The 12,005-nt window shown below is 25.2% G+C and overlaps 1 pseudogene; it reads right to left on the bottom strand.

The window, feature by feature from the left end:
* Positions 1-2,991: 2,991 nt before the first annotated feature.
* LOC124916265 lies at positions 2,992-10,263 on the bottom strand (annotated as a pseudogene).
* Between the last annotated feature and the right edge of the window lie 1,742 nt (positions 10,264-12,005).

Raw genomic sequence — 12,005 nt, 5'->3', positions numbered from 1 at the left:
GAGTTCGAGCCAAGCTCGAGCCGGCTCATTTAATATTCGAGCCGAACTCGAGCTTATATAATGTTTGCTCGATGGCTTGTCGAGTTTTTCGAGCTTGATAATATAATATATTTTTTATTTTTTTTTAATATTAAAATTTAAAACAATATTTTTTCTCTTTCCTCCTCTCTTTTCAATATAATAGACCAAATCCATATTATTATATTATATTATCTAAAACAAAACCCTAATTTCAATCTACATAACTCTTCATCTTTTTTTTCTTCTCTCTCTTCGTCGCATTTCATCTTCTTCTTATCTTCTTATTCTTTTTCACCATTTCATATTCTTTTTCTTTTTTTGTCCTTACTATTTTTTCACTCATTGATAATAGGTTGATTCTATTTTTCATATTATCTTTCATCTATAATATTTCTCTCATTCATTCACGAGGCTTACAGGTAATTAAAATCTATTTATTTTTATATCTACTATAGATAACTTTGATTTCCTTATGTATAATGAAGAAACTAATGCTTATAGGATGAATATAGAAAAACATTAATATTATATATATATATATATATATATATATATATATATATATATATATATATAAAAACATGAAATTATATTAGAGGTCGGATAAATATAGAAACATTATTATATATAATGATTTTCAATTTATATCAGGGTTTATATAAAATGATTTTCAATTTATATTATGGTTGGATTAATAATAGAAAAAATGCTAAAATAAAGATATAATAATTAGTATATAATATTATATAATATCGAAGATAAAAATTGTTAATATATTATATACAATATTGAAAAAAATGTTAATATATTATATATAATAAAAATTAAAAAATATTAGTATATATTTTATATGTTATAAGAAGGGATAAAAAAATTATAGTATATATATTATATATAATATATTGAGAGAAAAAATGAATTTATAAGATTAATATTATATTATAATATATATATATATATATATATATATATATATATATATAAAATTAGTAGATTCTAGCTATAAATAAATTTATAAATATTTTTTTTTGGTAGTATCTACTTCTTAATATATAAGTTAAATTTTAAATATTTTTTAACATGTATTTTTATATTAATTATTTTTAAGCTTAAACATTTCATATTATTGACTGCAGGTAAGTACATGTGTAATGCTGGAAGAACAGACTTAAAAAAATTAATATATTGAAATTTAAAATTTTATGTTTTAGAATTTTAATTAGTAATGGTGGTTTGATGTTTTTAAAGTTTGGACTTTGGACCATCATTTTTGAAATTTTGAATATTTATGATTGTTTAATATTTTATTTTGAAATATAATGTTTAAATGTTGAATATGTATGAAAGTTTGATATTTTTATTTTGAGTTTGAAAATTTAATTTTAGTTCAAATTTTTCGAGTCGAGCCGAGATTGTAGGTTAATAGTCGAGCTCGAGTTTGAGCTCAAATTTATAAACTCATTCGAGCTCGAGTTCGAGTCGAGCTAATAAATACTAAATCAAGTCGAGCTCAAGCTGATTCGAGCTCGACTCGGCTCATTTGCAGCCCTACTCGCAACCGGCGGTTACGTCTCGCGACAAGGACAATTTCGTTAAAACATATGAAGTGGTCACTAGCGCATTTAAAATTATGCGCTGATCCCCAACTCATTTATCCCCTATTATGAGGGTCATTTCGTCAAATTTCCCTATTTTTTTAGATTCAAATATGTTGAAATTAAGGATGGAAATTTGAAACCGCCCTGCGAAAACTGAACCGAATTGTCCAATTTGGGACGGTTTTTCCCTGAAACCGAACGGGGATAGGGCGTGGATGGTATTTGTGTTCCCCGCCCCAATCTCACTCTGTTTCTGCCCCAAATATTATAAATATAATTAAATATATTAAATCATAAATATATTTATTTATTCATTATATTTTTATAAAAATGGTAAGTTTATTTTTTTATAATAATATTAAATTTTAATATATTACAATATATATTATATTTAAAAATTCGTTTATATAATTTTATTATATAATTTTATTATTATTTTTTAAAAATATTTTATTAATGGTGTCCCGCGGGATTCCCCGAAACCGAACAAAACCGAACGGGACGGGAATGGTATTAAAAGAATTCTCAAAATAAAAATAGGACAAAAATGGTAATACATTCCCCGTCTTAAACCGCCTTATTAACATCCCTAACTAAAATCCTCTATCCCAGTTATCATGTATTAATGTGTACGTTTAGAATACGAAATCTGGGAACAACATATTTGATATTTTTTCATAAGTACTATGATTTTATTAGATGATTATTCAGATACTAATCTTTTTTTTCCATATTATTTGACTGATTATTTAAAATAAGAATATATAATTGTAAATTTGTAATCATTTGTTTTTATGTTCAAATTCTATTTATTCTATATTATTTTGGAATTAATTACAATTTATGAACTTAAGAATTAATTTTTCTTTATTTTTTATTATTGTGATATTTTAATTACAATTGTATATACATTAAAAAGATTGAGGAGTGAAAATAATTTAAATAAAATATCACAATTTTAGGCTGTAATTTCAATTCTATATACTTCTATTAAAAAAAAACTTTAATATAATCTAGATTGTTTAACTTGTAATTTACATCTAATCTTTTCATTGGCAAACAAAACAATATGAACATGTTCTCTACTCTTTCCAGATTTTAAAATGATTCCCAAAATAAATGGATTCGATTAATTATATATATATATATATATATATATATATATATATATATAAAAGCAATAAGATATGGAAATATTTTCTTATATATTTGTGCTGATGACCAGTTTGTTATCGTACATGATTTAGAAAATAAAATAAACTCTTTGTATTTTTTTTTAAATAATTCATTTAAATAAAAATGTATTTAAGTACAACAATAAAAGTATAACATGAAAAAAATTATATACAAATTAAATACAATATTAGAATAACTAATTTATTCGGAGATCTTCAAAAAGCGCAATAAGATTTCCACATGAATCCATAGGTTTTTCGGATCTAATCTCCGACATCGACATGATAATGGCATTCTGAATAATCCTTAATGGCCTACTATAATTGTTAAAAGTTTTCTGATTTCTTTCCAACTAGATAGTACACCAGAAAATTATAAAGATAAAGACCTATCTTCTAAGTCTCGCATTTTTACTCGTCTCAATTCATACCTCCCAATAGCCACTAACAGTTTTTGACATAACACATTGTATTCCAGTCAAATTACACAAAAGACTGTATATAATTACAACAACGTGACAATGTAAAAGTAATGAGAATTTGTCTCAACCTCTTTGTAATATCTACGACAACGACTCACAATAATCATATTATTTTTTTTCATACATCTATTGTTAGTGAGAATTTCGTCGTAAATAACACTCCAACCAAAAAAGAAGATCTTGGTAGGCATCTTAAACTCCCATAAATTTTCCCAACACAGATCAATCAAGCTAACTTTATTGAACAAAGTGTAATAATGTTCCACAAAATAAATTCTTTGTTTTTCACCTAAACAAATAAATAGTTAAATCTAATATATGATGAAGTGAGGACATAATCAAAAGAAAAAAAGATCACTTAGACGTATATATTTGAACAATTAGCTCACTTAGACGTATTTACTTGTACAACTAGCTCACTTAGACGTATGTACTAATAAAAAATTATTTAAACATTAGTACTATCAAAAATTAGCTAATTTAGTCTTTTTAATAAACTATAATTAATTTTTATTTTTTAATTTATATATTTATAATTAAATATTAATATATTTTCTCTCTTCTTCTTTTTCATTAATAAATTAATCCTATATTTTTATCCTTTTTATAAAAAAATTTATTACTTTTATATGAATATTTATTATTAATTATTTTAATTTTATTATATATATATATATATAATATATATATATATATATATAAGCATTCATCGATAATTATTTTAACTTTATATTTTTTTATATTTTTTCTTATATTAACATTGATTATTAATTATTTAAAATTGTTTGATATCAATGATGGTATATAACAATGACTTATATTTCAACAATAAAAAAATTTTAACACAAAAATAAATAAATTAAGAATTAAGAATTGATTAATAATAACAAATCATTCATCAAACACCAAAAGAGTAATAATCAAATATTAGACAAAACAATATTTCTTACTACTACTATAATTCATGAATAAAAATTAAATAAAAACTTATTAATTTCATTTTTGTTTATATTAAAATAAATAAGAAAGAAATTCTTCAAAAAAAATATTACAGTAAAACATAAAATTTATAAATAAATTGTTAAATTTTTTTCAAAAATTAAAATTTAAGGATTATAAAAAATAAAAACTGATAGAAAATGAAGATGAAATAAAAAAGAAAAACTAATATAAAATTTAAGAATGAAATAAATTAATTGATTTAATTAATGGAAAAAAAAAAGATAAAAAATATATTAATATTTAATGAATAAATATATAAATTTAAAAATAAAAATTAACCATAATTACTAAAAATAAGTTAAATGAGTCAATTTTTGATAGTACATATGTTTAAATGATCTTTTATTAATATATACGTCTAAATGAGTTAGTTCTACAAGTACATATGTGGTTTTTTTTCTAATCAAAATAATTAGTTTATTCTATCATAATAATTAATAATTGTAAAAAAAATTTAGATAAACATTTAATTAAGTTTGAAATATTTATTTTTATACATTATCATGTTTTAAATTGATGCTTATATATTTACTTTTGTTTGAAAATTATCTATTATACATTTATTTTATTTGAAATTGTTTCTTATACATTTTTTTGTTTGAATTTATAACATAAATATCTAAAAATATTTAAAATATCATAAAACTGTAAATATGTACACAATATGCACACAAATTCCTTTTAAGGAGTCAAGGGGGGAATTTGGGAGAGAGAATGAGATAGTTCATTGGTTAGAAAAATGAAAAAGTGTGAGAAAAGAGAGAAAAGAGAGAAATTCTTTTATTTTTTCAGATAATCAGATTGCGCCACATCATTTCTTTTTCAATTCTCTCTCCCAATCATTTTACTTCCTTTTATAAGTGGTATATTTATTTTTTTTCTAAGTTTTATTGCCGCAAAACTTTCACATTAATTTTGAGATAAGTTATTTAACTTTATTTTTAAACGATGACAAGGTTATTACTCATTCGTCTCCTCTATATTTAAATATTGTATTTTTGTGTTGTGCCTCCAAAATAATCTCTAAACAATAAAGAATATTGATGTTGGATGGAGAGGAAGATGTTTGATAGTCGTATAGTTAAAATGTAAATAATATTATAGAGATTACAAAATATGATATCGTAACACAAAACTCGTAATATATTTAAATCGACCGACTATATTATATAGTATTTACACCAAAAAGACGGTTATCTCCTTAGTGAAATGAATTCGGAGTGAGAATAAATGTAATTTGATTTGGAAACAAAATAAATTTATTAGTCAAAATAAGCTCTAATCCAACTATGATAAACACAATTTATTGTCATTTGCTTACCACCCACAAACTGATGGTCAGATAGGTGGTGAATCGATGCCTCGAGACATATCTGTGTTGTATGGCTAGACAACGCCCTCATCAGTGGCACAAGTGTCTCCCACTTGTAAAATTGTGGTATAACACTAATCATCACTCTATAATGCAAGTATCACCATTCGAAGCTATTTATGGATATAAACCTCCAGTACATATTTCATACCTTGCGGGCTTTACGGAGATTGAAAAAAGGTAATTGTACTTTACTCAAAAGAGAATCGACCCTTTAACTGCTCAAGTTTCACTTAGGGTGAGCTCAAACCGGATTAAACGTTCGCATGATAAGCGCATGATAGAGGTCAAGTTATTAATTAGGGATTGAACATTCGCATATATACTCAGTCATCCAAACCTTATTTGGATTTCCCTATAAGGGAAATTCTAATACTCATGATCTAAATAAGATAATATTCTCTAGAGAAAATAGTCGTACTTAGAAAATCATGTCTATCTACTTTAAATGGATCAGCCACTTGGATTGACTTAATTTCTTGTCATCTACTCCAGAAACTCGCTAGTGCGTTTAAGATCTCAACATGAGGACCAATCGAAATAATCAGAAACTATTGCCTTCAGCATTATCCTTGTTCGATAAATCTTCGCTCAAACTTGTCATAAAACCTTACTATGATACTATGTTAATCTTCTTAGAAGATAGATGGAATTCAAGAATTAGGTTAGACAAAAAAGTAATAGTCGTTAAGGAGTTATATTCAATTTATATAAATCAAAATGTAACTATCACAATCAGCTCTCTAAACTGTTCAGGATTATTAACTAATAACGCATGCTTACATATGTTAACATGATATCTAAATTCTAATAAAAGAAAACTAATATTGTTCAAAATAATTGAAAAGGAAAAAATTAACCATCTATACCTTATGTTTAGAATAAATAACGATTTGCCCCCAAAACATTGTTAAAAAAATGAAAATTTCGGATTATTAAAGAAATTGTAAACTGACGAAGAATATACAATTTACCAAAGAAATTGATTTATTTGGAACATTTAAATTATGTAATTCAAGTTTATTTCTCAAATCAAACTAATTATAATTATTATTATTCTATTTTATTTAAGAAGTTATAATGTTATCGTCGAAAACATATACTTCAAATTCAACTTAAACATTTTTATTTATTAAAGAAAATTAAATTCATTATTTTAATATTTTAAATATTATTTTTTTAATTGATCTAACTCTTATTGAAAAATGAATAATATATTTGAAATATGATATATAAATTATTAATGGTGATTTTATCTAGGAAATTATAATTTTAATACATTTTAATATTACTATATTGAGAAAGAAAAATAAATTAAATACAAGTTTCCATATGTATAGTGCCAAAATTAATTATGTTAAACTAAAACAAATTAAAATTACGTAATAAAAAACATACAAATACTAATCGAAATATGTGTAATCAAATTTAATAAGAATAGTCCAGTTTGAAGAAAAAAAATTGATCTTTATTCTAATATTAATTTAAATGAAATAATGACCAGAAACATATTTTAGTTATTTATATATTAACAAATTTAATATAAAAAAAAAAATCTCTACAAGTAAATCATAAAAATAAAAAAATTTGTCAAATTAAGCCAAACCACCTTAGACAAAAAAATAAAAATAAAAAGAAATCAATTAAATATAAACTTGAAAATTGATCTATAAACTTTTAATCAAAACATTTATTTTGTTTGATTAAATTGAGTACATAGAAATCCTTAAATACCCTCAAAGTTTGTTTTCACTTTTTATTATTTCTATTTAAATTATTCTTATATTTTAAGACTTAACTAAGAGTCTCAACATTCATAATTGGACTTTATTATTCATAGAAAAGTAACAAATTAAGAAAAATATTCATATATATGAATTAATCTGATCTCACTGAAACAAGTGTCCCATGTTACCAGCATTTCCAACTTGGCTTTTTGCACCCCTGTAATAAATAAAACGAAATGAGTCATTTATTTTTTTTCACAGTTGTTTTAGTTGTCACGATTTCATGGCTTTCAATTTTGAATTTTATTCTTTGAAGGAGAAACAATTTTTTTAGAGATTAATGACATCATGAAATGTATAAACTATGGAAGAAAAAAAAGTACAAATAAATCATAAAGAAAATTTTGTGAAGATAATACCTCCATAGAAAAAACAATTAAATATAATCTTTAAAATTGATTTATACTTTAATCAAACATTTATTTTATTAAATTGAGTACACAGGACTCCTTGATATACCCTCAAAGTTTGCTTTCACTCTCTATTATTTCTTTTTAAATTATTATTATGTTGTAAGACTTTTATCTAGAGTTTCTACTTTCATAATTGGAATTAAAGAATTATCTAGTTATTTATAGATTCTAAATTAATATTTGTAATAGAATAGTAAAAAAAAACAATATTCATAAAAAATAATTTTTATCTCACCGAAATCGAAGTCCCTTGTGTCCATCTTTTCAGCATCTTTAATGCCGCTTTAGGTTGATCCATAGGAACCATATGACCCGCTTTATAAAACTGATCGATCAATCACACAAATTATTCAAACATATAAATATATAAGGAATATATGGTTTGATTTCTTGCCTTGAGGAATGAAAGAGGTCCATATCTTTTAAGTCTTCCCTTCACAACACCATTGACTTCATATGGAACTTTGGAAGTAGCATTGAATTTTTTCTGACCCGACCATTTCATCGCTCGAACCCACCTAGAGATCCCTAGAATAATTTTCTTGTTAGTTAATAATTAGTTAGTCTAATAAGAAATATAAATAAATAAATAAAAATTTTATAATTGATTACCAATCCAATTACAAACAATATAGTATTCTCCTACATATAACAAGACATTAATTCCTTTTTCAAGAAGTGGAGGAATTCTCACTGCATGATTCCTCATCCTATCCTTAATCATCGCAAAATTAACATCAGGGTTCAAAGATACAAACTTAATATTCCCAACTCCAAGGGCACTTTTAACCGATTCCTCATTTAACAGGTTTTCCATAGCAAAGTTTACCCACACATTCCTTTCGAGTGTCGAAATACTGCATTATGCACCACCAATATTGTTACAATTACACAAAATTAAATAAAATGTAACATTCATTCATTAATTCATTCCTTACATTGATAGAACCAATATATCTCAATAGAACACCATGTATGTGACTACAGGAAGTATGTGCATCAATACAACTATCTCTACCTCCTTCTTCTCCTCCTCCTGTTCCTATATTTGCATCTAATTTACTTTTTTTTAAACATGATCATGAAAATTGAAACAAGTTAAACAATATATATATAAACAGATCATAGAAAACATATACACATAGTAAAAAAGAGAGAGATTCATACTGCATTTAGCTGCGTCATTCTCGCAGGCTGGTATGAATCTGGCGACTTCACTGGCTTGAGATTGTGTGATCAGCTTCGCTCTTAAAGCATAATCTGGGATTGACTTGTATTGAACTACAGGGTCTGTAAATCCATTTCCAATAGCTAAACCCTGTATAAATAAATAAATAAATTATGAACTGAAATTGATCAATTAATTAATTAATTAATACCTTAAGGTTAATGAGAGCTCCATCTCCGTTTATGTTTCCACTTTGAATCCGAGAGGCTAAGACAGGGATATAGTGGTCGGCATATGATTCTCCGGTTATGTAGAAATCGTTCCTCAAATATTGAGGATGTTCAGCGAAGAATGCTTTTTTTTAACATATTAATAATAATAATAATAATGATTTATAAGATCAGTTTGGTTGTTTGTTTGTATGGATCGAATTGAAAGTTAGGTAAGAAATTAGACAGACCTGCAAGAAGTCATATAAGTCATTGCTAACACCTTCTTGATCGACACGAATATCAGATTTATCGGAACTGTAGCTGAAACCGGTGCTGGTGGGCTGGTCCACATAGATCATGTTCGAGACCTGGTCCCAACCATAGTCATTCCAGATAAGATGATTGTTGTTTACTATCCGGAAAGGCCCGTTTTCATAAAACAGAGCAATTGAACTGCTGTATCCGGGTCCTCCGGACAACCATATCACAACTGGGTCCCTACTCTTATTCTTTCTCGACTCAAAGAAGTAGTAAAACATCCTGAACCACCCAACACAACCCAATTAATTAAACTAGATTTCTACCATTTTTTTTAAAATAAAAATAAAAAATACGAATACCTTGCATCTTTAGAGTGAGGAAGTTGATAATAGCCTGCGTAATGACCCAAATTCTCAATCGAAGGATTACCATGGACTGGGAGTCTGAATTGCTTTTCGACCAATGAGGACGACACTGCAGCATCGGGTAATCTGCCGGAAGAAGGCCTGCTGGAGTTGACGCCGGAACTTGGAAACAAATTGGAATTATTAACCTTTGATGTCCGCAAAGAAGAAGACGATGATGAAAGAATTGGACAGCAGAAGAAAAACAGAGGAAGTAGAATTAGACATGAAGAGAGTCCCATATTGATTTGCCTGTATATATGTTTGGTCTGGTGGTCTGGACTCCATTTTATAAGAAGATTTGCATGTGTGTGTTTTTCAGGTTCATATAGGTTGAAATCATGTGAATCCTTTGCCCCAATTTTCATGTATTAAGATGTAGCATTTTAACTTAATTAACTTTAAAAAATGAGGAGAGAATGATAGAATAGGCACATACAAAACTGGTACACATTACAAGGATCTTATGTGGTTCCAATATTATCACATTCATAACAATTATTATACAAACTAGCATTTATATGCAATATTATAAAAAAGCGTAAAAAAAAAAATATTATGGTAAAAATGTGATAGTATTTTTTAATTTTATTTTTAACCGTTTTAAGTTTACGTGGGTCAACCCACAATCCAACCTATGTATCTATATGATCTCTAAAACAATTGATATAGTTTGATTTCTCAACTCAATTAGTTTGACCTCTAGAGTCCACTTCTTTCTCATACTACGAGTAAAAAGGAAAATGTAAAGACTACAATTAAAATAGCACAGACGAGACATACTATATCCATATGAATTATGTCTCATATCTTTAAAAATATGACGGAATTCATCTATTATTGTTCACTAATAATAGTGAATTCTATAGCGCAGAGTTAAAAGAGAATCATGCCCGATTAAAAACTATTTATGAATCACCGCGTTCATCAAATTTGGTGTAGAATATAAAATATAAAGTGTTATTAGTTTAGTTGGTTAAAAGGTTGTACTTATTTTGTTAGGTTGCATGTTCGAACCATACCTAAAATATTTTTATTTTTATTTTTAACCGTTTTAAGTTTATAGGCGGTTCAACACACAATCCGACTCAAATATCCATTTATTCTCATATATATATATATATATATATTCAAATTAACCACAGTTCTCGACCCGGTATTCCGAACACTTTAAAAATTAAGCATATATGAGTAAAAAAAATAATGAAGAAAAAATGAGAAGTAAACTTTTTTTTTTTTATGAAGGTGGTACAACACCAAATCTGGGGAAAATATATTTTATTCCGTTTTTTTTATACTATTATGATTTTATTAGACGATAAATCAGATACTAATATTTTTTTTCATATTATTTATTATTTAAAATAAGAATATATAATTGTAAATTTGTAATTATTTTTTTATGTTCAAATTCTATTTATTCTATATTATTTTGGAATTAATTACAATTTATGAACTTAAGAATTAATTTTTCTTTATTTTTTATTATTATAATATTTTAATTATAATTGTATATACACATTAAAAAAATTTAGTAGTCAAAATAATTTAAATAAAACGTCACACCTATAATCTCAATTCTATATACTTTTATCAAAAACATTAATATAATCTGCTAGATTGTTTGACTGGTAATGTACATCTTATTTTTAAATGATGACGAGATTGTTACTCATTCGTCTCCTCTGTATTTAAATATTGTATTTTTGTGTTGTACCTCCAAAGATTACAAAATATAATATATCGTAATACAAAACTCGTAATACGTTTAAATTGACCGACTATATAGTATTTACATCAAAAATGCGGTTATTCGAAGTAAGAATGAATGTAATTTGATTTGAAAACAAAATAATTTATTAGTCAAAATAAGTTATAATCCAAATTTGATAAACAACAATCTATTTGAAATCTTAGACGATTGTTAGTTTTAAATAAGTTATTAAGAGATTTAAATTTCAAAAAAAAAAATAAGAATTATTTATATTTGAAATTATGTTTTTATTGTGTATTACTCGAAAGAGTTTGACTATTTTAAACAAAATTAAATATATAATAAATAAATTCAAACAACATAATCTAATATATATATATATATATATATATTTAA

Source organism: Impatiens glandulifera, chromosome 9 (assembly GCF_907164915.1).
Source record: "Impatiens glandulifera chromosome 9, dImpGla2.1, whole genome shotgun sequence".
NCBI classification, from domain to species: Eukaryota; Viridiplantae; Streptophyta; class Magnoliopsida; order Ericales; family Balsaminaceae; genus Impatiens; species Impatiens glandulifera.
Note: the sequence above shows the minus strand (reverse complement) of the source record. Positions and strands in the feature narration are given on the sequence as shown.